Consider the following 7,691-nt stretch of genomic DNA (forward strand, 5'->3'; position numbering starts at 1 on the left):
TTGGAACTGTGCCGCTAAAATAAGAGCGTTTACTGTTTAGGAATGCTGTTTACACACAATAAAGTTTTAGGAAGACCTCAAAGGGTTAAAAATAAGGTTCAAGTTCAGCTGCTGTTCCGAATAAATGAGTTAATAACGCTGCCCTGCCAAGCCTGTTAGCTTGGAGCCCAGTGTGAGAGTGCACAAGTAAATGGTAACCATGGTAACGTGGAAGCAAGACTTTTGCTCAGTAAGTGGGGCAAGGAGGGGAGGGAACCCAGAGGGCAGTTGGGGTGGGGGTCTACTTTCAGCCTGGAGGGAAGGCCTGTGAACCTGGCCTCTGAGGCTGTGGAATTCTCCTGGGCCAGAGGAAGTTCCCTCATCACCTGTCTGCATCTTCTGGCTCTGGGGCTATTGACACACACACACAGCTTAGACCCTGCAGTCCTTAAACACCTAACCACCCAGGACAGCAGAAGACAGGAGTCATGGCTTCCATGTACCATATATCCCTCAAGTCTGAGCCAAAAGAAAGATCCAACACTCAGCCTGCTTTCACCCACAGTGAAGGCACTTTGTCACAAGCTCAACCTGGCACACAGTCCCTTTAGTCCTCAGGACACATTCATGGAAGAGACACAGATAACTGATGTTCAGAGAGGTCAAGTGACTGGCCCAAGGTCACACAGCTCTGAGTGCATTTGAACCCAGGTATTGCTAGCTACCACACAGCCTGACTCTGGGTCGGTCTGAACACTTGCCCACACTAAGAGCAAATGACACCATGTATACGAATATGGAAAAAGTAACTTATTTACCATTTTTGGGAGGGGCCAAATTTTAGAGAAGGGACTCAGTCACCTCCGCATTGTCCAGGATAGAAACAAAGAAATAGAAGTTAGGATACCCACTTCTGCAGGTTCAACCATCTTGTTCCTGGGAAGATGTGTGGGGATCCTGGAGTCTGGGCTCCGGGGTGGATCATGTTCACCAACAGCACAGGGCTTTCTGCAGGAAGTTGCATCTCGCTGGCTCACTCTGATGCTCAGGCATGCATTGTTACATCTCCCTAGGTTCCACCCACTATCCAATCCCCAGGTCCCTCAGACAGGCTGCTTCCAGTTCTCCAGACCCTGGGTCTGTCAGTTCTTGCTCTTCCCAGAATGCAAGGCCCTGGCAGCTTCAAGTGGTCCGGTCCTGTCTTCTTCAGTATGACCTGTCTCTCACCCCAGCCCTGCTCTTCCTCGGGCCTGGAGGACCTTTGCAGGAGTGAGGCCAGTGCTGCACACAAGCCTCTCTGCAGCCCCAGGAGATGGCCTCATTCTGCCTATCTTGTTTCCAGCCCTGGCTGGCCCTTCAACACAACAGCCTGTCAGCAGCCGGGGCCTCCTCACAGCTCCCCTTCCGTCCAGGTTTGTTTTGAATTCACAGCTCATTTGCAGATCAAAGCAGGCAGGGACATCCAGGGTCTAAGAGCTCAGACAGCCCCTCCTTACCCTGCAGCCAGGTAGCCCCAAAGCTGGAGGGCAAGGGCTCCCCTTTGGATGCTTTGGAGGCAAGGGATTTGGGACCTAGCTCAGGGTTCCCCCTCCACAATGGAGCCAGAGGTTGACAGGTGGGGGAGGCTATGGTCCAACTACTGGCATCAACCCCTCCTCCGGAGCCTGAGCAGGACAAGGACAGTTAATTCCTCTGGTGTTATCAGCTGGGCACAGGCACTGGTTGCATAGCAACCCAGATTGCTCTCTGTCTCCAGTGCTGGGGGAAAAAAAATCAGTATTTTTTTTTCCAAGTCTCCATCAATGAATGAGCTGGAGATGGGCCTGGGGCAGCCCAGCCACCCGGCCCTCACGCAGCCATTTTGCAGGAAGCAACCTCCTCCCCTCAACACACTGATAACCCTTTGGACGTCCCCACTCTCAAAGTCTTCACCTTTTCACCTCCCACTTGCCAGGCTGGGGGTGGAAAGGTCCTTCTGTCTTCTGGTGGAGTGATGGGTGTGGAGTGTTCAGGGAGTAGGGACAGCCTGGGCTCAGGCTGGTGGGGCACAGGCTAGGGAGCCTCAGCCAGCCCTGAGATCAAAACAGAGTTTCCCACTCTGTGCAGTGTACTTGCCCAGCATGCACTAGGCTCTGGGTTTGATCTCCAGCCCTGCACAGACTGGATGTCATGGCTCACATGACTGTAATTGCAGCCCCTGGGAGGTGGGGCAGTTAGAAATTCAAGTACCTAGCTACATAGCTAGTTTGAGGCCAGAATGAGCTACAGGGGACCCTACCTTTAAAAAAAAATATTATGTTCTGTTTGGCTGGTTTTGGTTTTTGAGACAGGGGTTCTCTGTGTATCCCTGGTTATCCTGGAACTCCATCTGTAGGTCAGGCTGACCTTGAACTCAGAGAGACCTGCCTGCCTCTGCCCCCCTCCTGCTGCCCAAGTGCTGGGATGAAGGAAGAATGCTAAAGCTACAAGGAGAAAGTGTCTCAACAACAACAACAACAGCAGCAACAACAATAATAACAATAAATTCTTGAGCACTTTGGCTACCTGGCCGTAAATCCTTTTTTTTCTGGAGAGAAGCTAGGCTGTCCTTTCCTCCAGGTCCTTTCTGATGTAATGTAAATATTTATATAAAATCTATAAGATAATCATAATTTTATATTTACATATAATATAAATGTATATGAATATGTTTCTATTTGTGTTAATTATATTATGTTTATAATATATTATGTTGTGTTAGTAATTATTAAATTGTAAGAAGTATATAAACGTGAAATAACCTCACTTGATGCTAATCTCTGTGGCTGTCTCTTTCTCAAGGGCTCTCGATCATGGCTACAGCACCTGTCACAAGGACACACTTGTGGTCAATCCCCTTCTTCATGAGCCGATGTTGTGAACAAGTGGGGCATTAACTCCTCCAGTGGCTCAGCCCAGCCTGAATTCTGCCAGCGTGTGTGTGTGTGTGTGTGTGTGTGTGTGCGTGCGTGCGTGCGTGCGTGCGTGCGTGAGATAAGTGGCCTTCACCTGTGGCTGTCTTTATGGACTACGGGGCACAGGTGGTGAGAAAGTGTTTTGGCAATGTCCCTTGCCCTCCGTCTAGCCTGATTGGTGAACTAGCCTCTCCTCCTCCTCTCTCTCCTCCTCTTCTCCTTCTCCTCTCCCTCCTTTTCTACCTACCCCTCCTCTTCTCTTCTCCCTCCTCCTCCTCTTTCTTTTTTCTCCTTTTGAGACAGGGTTTTTCAGGATATCTCTGGTTATCCTGGAACTCACTTTGTAGGCCAGGTTAGCCTTGAACTCAGAGCTCTGCCTGCCTCTGCCTTCCCAGTGCTGGGATTAAAGGCGTGCATCATCATCCCACCCAGTGTAGACTGGCTTCTGAGCTTGCAGATGAGTGTTTACCATGGAGCCCTCTCTCCCAGCCAGCAGCACACACACTATTGTCTTGATCCATAACCTCCCAGTCTTCCCTACCTGTTGGCTAATCGCATAATTGTTTCTTCCTCCAGGACAAGGCTGGGACTGTGGACACTAAGAGGACATGCCAGGCACTGTGTCCAGTGTCAGCACCGGTTCTGTGCTGGCTCAGATGCCAAGCATCTTCCTGAGGCCCTTATGGACATCCCATGTGCTGTTTTCCCACTGTCTTTTGGCTGTTTGAGACAGCTCTCACTATGTAGACCAGAATGGCTTTGACTCACTCTTTAACCAGGGTAGCCTTGAACGTGTGATCTTCTTCCCACAGTCTCAGGCTCTAAGTCCTTCAAACCTGGCATGGATAGGACATCACTCCATCTTACAGCCAAGGAAACTGAGACACAGGAGTTAAACATGCATGAATTCACCCACCCACATGCACACGCTCACGTCCTGTGCTATCGTTTTAATTGTCCTGAGGAAGGAAGACTCAGAGCTGGCCCACAGGCCTCTTCACCTCACGGCCCTGGTTTTGCAGGAGCCTGGCAGAGATGAGCCTTGTGAAGAAGAAGAAATTGCTTCCTTCTGGGGAGCCGAGGAATGTGTGTGCTGTGTCTCAGCCAGGCTTGGGGCTCTCCAGGGAGAGGGCCAGTCCCTGCTCAGCTTCTGCTCTCCCTAAAGCACTGCAAATTAGCATCATAATTGCCTTTTAACTATTAACGTTATTAAAAAAAAAAAAGCGGCTGGGCTGGCCCCATCTCTCCTCCCTCTTGCCCCTGCCTGGAGACCTGCACACTGCTCCCTCCACCGAACTGGGCACCGCCCTTTCCCTCGTGAGGAATTTCACATTTCTCAGCCTCAGTTTCTCCTTTCCCAACTGAAGGTGACCATCCAGGCTCAGGCTGACACAAGGGAAAACCTCACGCGCTGCCTGGCACACCATGGGCTCTTAGGATAGTGCCTAAGGAGGCTGGTTAGGAAGTGCAGCTGCAGTGGNGGGGGGGGGGGGGGGGGGGGGGGGGGGGGGGGGGGGGGGGGGGGGGGGGGGGGGGGGGGGGGAGGGAATTCAGATCCAGTTTCACACCTCAGTTTCCACTCCTCCCCTGCCCAGCAGTGTGGCCTTTGGCTAGTTGCTTAACCTCTCTGGGCTTCAGCCAAGAGGGAGGATGACCGTAGTGCTGTCCCTATGTTCCTACCAGGCTGCGGGGAAGCACCCCTGGGACAGCTGGTGGGACAGCTCGGGTTGGCCGCTGTGAAGCCTGTTCATTTTGGAGGGTGGGCGCTTCGGCAGTGACCGTGGGCAAACAAACAGCTCTTGGCTGCTAATTGTGCCTCAGGTCAGGGACAGCCTTAGGCTCCTTGTTCTCATTCAGTTCCTACTTGAATCTAAAGTCAGGCTGCGAGTCTCAGACTGCCCCATTTACAGATGGGAAAAAGGAGGCCCAGAAAGACCAACCAACTCTCCCAACGACACAAGACTAAAGAGGGGTGACTGAGCCAGGCATCGGGGAGGCATTGGAGCATGAGAGTTCCCTGGAGAAACAGGAGTAAGGTCTAGCCTGAGGCACAGAGCCTCCAGACCACAGGGGAGGTCTTGACCCCTGATAGGCCAGCTGGGCTACAGAGTGAGACCTTGTCACAAACAACAAACATGAATGCCCCTCCCTCCAAACAGAGAGAGAGAGAGAAAGAAGAAGAAGAAAAGAAGAAGAAGAAGAAGAAGAAGAAGAAGAAGAAGAAGAAGAAGAAGAAGAAGAAGAAGAAGGAAGAGAAGGAGGAAGAGGAGGAAGAGGAACTTCCTAGAGAAGTTCACACTCCCAGCCTTGGGTGTGCTCTAATTTTGTCTTTGAATTTGCAGTGGTTCTCAATCTGTGGGTCTCGACCCCTTCGGAGGTCAAAGAACCCCTTCACAGGAGTCACCTAAGACCATTGGAACATACAAATCTTCATCTTATGATTCATACAAATCTTCATCTTATGATTCACAACAGTAGCCAAATACAGGTATGAAGTAGCAACAAAAATAATTTGATGGTTGAGGGTCTTCATGACATGAGGAGCTGTTTTCAAGGATTGCAGCATTAGGAACTACTTGGGACTTAAGGCTTTTGCTCCAGGCATCTTCTAATAACTCCTAACTCTGCTTCAAAAACTAGGAGGGGGCTGAGAGCAGGTTTCCAGTGCTGGGCCTCTGTAGGCTCTATCTACACTGTCTCCCCTGGTCTAGGGCTCACACGGCTGTGCCCATGTCTCCATGGATGTTAGCACCATATCCCCCCTCTGTCTACGAGGCAGGATCATTGACACTGGTTAAAGAGCAAGGTTGAGCGGTGCCTGGCCAAGGCTGCATAACAAGCATCCTCACTGCACCAGGATTGGATCCATCGGACTTGGAAACTGGGTCCTTTCTGCTTTCTCCTGACCCAAGGCATCCAAGCTAAGATTTTCACCCCACCCCTAACCTGCATAGTTTAGGGTGGCAGTCCAGGCTTTATATATGCAAAGGTTATCAGTGGAGAGGGGAGGAGGGGAAGGAAGAGAGGAGAAGGCCCGCCCCTATAGAAAGGCAAGGAGGGGAGGGGAGGGGAGGGAGAGGGGAGGGAGAGGGAAGGAGAGAGGCCCTTCCTTATAAAGATTTGAAGGAGGAAGGAATAGAGAAGATGGCATCAAAAGGAACAGAGTTCGGGTCTGATGGGTTGGCCAGGAAGACTGCCCAGAGGAGGGGACATTTATGCTGAGACCTGAAGGAGGGAATGGGCCAACAGGGTTCACACTTTCCAGGCAGAAAAGCTGCAGTTTGCCCAGGAACAGAGGAAGGACGGTGAATGTGCTCAGGACTTTGTAGTTTCTATGGTGGGGACGCTGTGGACTTCAAAGTTGGCCCCAAGCGTATCAGGGGTCAAGACCTCCCCTGTGGTCTGGAGGCTCTGTGCCTCAGGCTAGACCTTACTCCTGTTTCTCCAGGGAATTCTCATGCTCCAAAGAGAGTTGGAGGGGGTCCTGATGATCAGGGACCAACAACGCTCCCTTTTTTGGTTTGTTTTGGTTTTGTTCTTGCTTTGGCCCTCATTAGTACCAGGCTAGCCTAGATGCAGCCTGTTACCCTGCTCGTTCCCATTTTCAGTTGCCATCTCTTGTGCTGGGGAAAGGCATTAGACTGATGCTCTTTAGGACCCAGAGTCAGGTGCCTTCCTGTTGTGTGGGCACCCATATAAGACCTGGACTGAACCTGAGGGATCCAGGCCTCAGGGCCCACAGCTGGGGACCCTGGGGGGCTCCTTCTGGAAGGACCTTGACTTCGAACATACTACCCCGCATGCATCCGAGGAGGGGGATGGAGGGGAGAGGGGTCAGCCAGGAGGAGAAAGGATTGTTTACTTTGTATTCTAGATTGCGGGCACTTGGGGGTGGGAGGGGTTAGGATGACACCCAGGGACAGGGGATATGTGGAGGCACTGCTGCTGACCAGGTCTGACCACTTTTGCAGCACTGACCACCCACAACTGTATCAGAACTCTGAATCTGTGCTGTTTAGCTGGAGTCTGAGGTAGCGTTATGTAGCGTCTGAGGAAGGAATGGAGGGAGCAAGGGGAAGAGGCAGAGAGGGTACGTGAATAGGTTTCAACACTTTGTATGAAACTTTCACGAGGAGCGAGTGGTCCTTTGGAAACCAACCCGCTAGATAATATCTTGACTCAAGGGGAGGGGAGACAGGTCAGGATGATGGACTCTAGCCGTTGCTGGTGTTTATTGGGTCTTCCCTCTCAGGACTGAGCTGCCTGCTGCAGTGACTTATCCATCCTTACCGTATGGATGAGGGTTGCTGGGTGCTGAGGCTCAGAAAGGCAGAAGCATTACCTAAAGCCACACAGCTACCAAGTGCTGGGAGTCTCTGATCTGCAGAGCTGAGCCCCACAGCTGTCCTGCATGGATGCTGTTGCTTGGTAGAGCAGCTTGCAGGCATGCTTGCCCCATTGCAAGCATTCCTTGCTCAAATAGGTCCCGAGTGGCCAGGCCAGGAAAGGCAGTAGTAGAATAACTAAAAAAGCTAACACTGTTGTTCCACCTGGCTTCCACAGTAGGAACATCACTTTCTTTCTCTCTCTCTTTCTCTCTCTCTTTCTCTCTCTCTTTCTTTCTTTCTTTCTTTCTTTCTTTCTTTCTTTCTTTCTTTCTTTCTTCCTTCCTTCCTTCCTTCCTTCCTTCCTTTCTTCCTTCCTTTCTTCCTTCCTTCTTTCCTTTCTCTTCTCTCCTTCCTTCCTTCCTTCCTTTCTTCTTTCTTTCTTTCTTTCTTT

The sequence above is a fragment of the Mus caroli genome, chromosome 2 (genome assembly GCF_900094665.2).
Source record: "Mus caroli chromosome 2, CAROLI_EIJ_v1.1, whole genome shotgun sequence".
Lineage (NCBI taxonomy): Eukaryota > Metazoa > Chordata > Mammalia > Rodentia > Muridae > Mus > Mus caroli.